This window comes from Pteropus alecto, unplaced genomic scaffold (genome assembly GCF_000325575.1).
Source record: "Pteropus alecto unplaced genomic scaffold, ASM32557v1 scaffold177, whole genome shotgun sequence".
NCBI lineage: Eukaryota > Metazoa > Chordata > Mammalia > Chiroptera > Pteropodidae > Pteropus > Pteropus alecto.
In genome coordinates this window covers 1808634-1810408 of record NW_006442207.1, presented here as the reverse complement: position 1 = coordinate 1810408, position 1775 = coordinate 1808634, and the positions used below count along the sequence as shown (strand labels likewise).

The 1775-nt window shown below is 52.9% G+C and overlaps 1 long non-coding RNA gene across 5 annotated transcripts in view; it reads right to left on the bottom strand.

Annotated features, from left to right (window-relative positions):
- Positions 1-1775, bottom strand: part of LOC107196332 — a 28767-nt gene that overhangs the window by 2253 nt on the left and 24739 nt on the right. Inside the window, exon 3 of one of the 5 annotated variants that reach the window (XR_003042848.1) lies at positions 275-1131. The exons of the other annotated variants lie outside the window; for them this stretch is intronic. This is a non-coding gene — a long non-coding RNA (uncharacterized LOC107196332). Of the gene's footprint in view, positions 1-274; positions 1132-1775 lie in introns of those variants that run through there. 5 annotated transcript variants of the gene reach the window in all.

Here is a 1775-nt window from a genome sequence, read left to right as displayed (position 1 = left end):
CAGGAATTTAAGGAATTCCCAGGAGGAACGGTCACTGCGGGGGTACTGGGAAACTGAACTCTTTATTTATTGACAGACAACTTCAGCCCCCAGCTCCTGGCAGGGGGACCCAGGAAGGGGAGAAGATCTTCCGCCTTGTACCCCAGGTTGGGGGGTGGCCCCGACCTTCAAAGAAGCCCCAGCCCATCAATGTAGCCACAGGAATGATATGGGACCAGCCTCACCCCGGCTCATTTCTGTTCCTTGTTGCTCCGCCACACCCCCACGCCACCCCCACCCCAGCTGCCTTTGATCTCTGTCCCACTGCGCTTGGCCTGGTTTGAGGTCTCCTGCTGTGATGCCCCAGGCTGGGTCTCCAGCTCACAGGGACTCTCTCTCTCTGTATCACAGCCTGGATCTGGCCTCCTGCCTGCTGGGCTGTGGCAGCAGAATCCCTCAGGACCCAGTGGGAGGTAACGAAGGGAAAAGATAACTTTGGCTCAGACCGGGGAGGTTTTTGCAGGCCAAGGGCAGCTAAGCCAGGCAGATGCACTTTGATGGGTGATGGGAGTCACCATCCCTGGCCATCTGAGTGGCATATACGATCTAAGAGGGGCGATTGTAGGTAGTGGTCAGGAGTCCAGCCTCTGGGTGGCGAGACCTGTTCACACTCTAGGCAAAGCTTGGGTAACCATGGCCAGGTTCCTTAACCACTGTGTACCTCAGTTTGCTCCCCGGTAAAATGGGGATAATAAGATCAGCTACTTTATAGGGTTGAAATGAGGATGAAATGAGGAAATGTATGTGAATGTGCCTGGCTCGTTGTAATCGCTCTGAACGGGGCCGTCATTGATGCTAAAGTCTCAGCTGCCCTTGGGAGGAATCAGTCAGCCCTTGAGAAGCACGGCCATAATGGTCCTTGGAGGGTCCTCCTTGCCTCCTGCATGGAGCAGTCTAACCCCCCTTCCTGCATCCTCGTCCTCCATCCTCCTCTGGCTCTTGGCCCAGGTTGGATCTAAGGACCTCTGAGGGACTGCCACAGACTCTTCCTTTGTCTTCCTGTACCCAGCCGCTTTCTGCTCTGGCTTCTCCTGCTCACAGCTGCCCCGTGGATCTTCAGCTCTGTTCAAAGTCCTCGATGGCTCTCTGTGACTGCAGAGGAAATAGCAACCTCTTCAGCTTTTAGTTTAAGATCCTTGGCAATCTGACCTTTTCTTAACTTTTCAGCTTTCGGTGGATCTGAGAAATTTAAGCCTGAGTTTGAATCTGGGCATCTCCGCGGCATCTGAGCTGTGAAACTTCAGGAAATGTATATTACCTCTACGCACCTTGGTTTTCTTATCTATAAAATGGAAACAATTATACCTGCCTCATCAACTACACAAGGACGTTTGAGGATCAGACGAGCAGGGACGTGTATGCCGTTTGCACCTGGAGAGCTACTCACTGATTTTGGACCAAACAGTGGTTTCTTTTCTGTGGGACTTTGCTCTCGTCATTCCCTCCACCTGCAGCGCCGTGTCACCCTCAGTTTGCCATTGTTGAAATGGGTCTCTCATTGAGAGCCCAGGGCAAATGCCACGTCCTCTGCGCAGCTGCCCTCGTTACCCTGCCTGAAATGACCCCTCTCTCTCTCTCATGTTTCCTATATCACATTGCTCACACCTCTCTCCAACACCTGTGAGGGCCCCACTTAACACTTGTCTTCCTCTGTCTTATCTCCTTAGACTGTGAGCTCCTGGAGGGCAGGACTATCCTTAAATCAGCTCCGGTTTTCCCATAGCACCTCATACCGC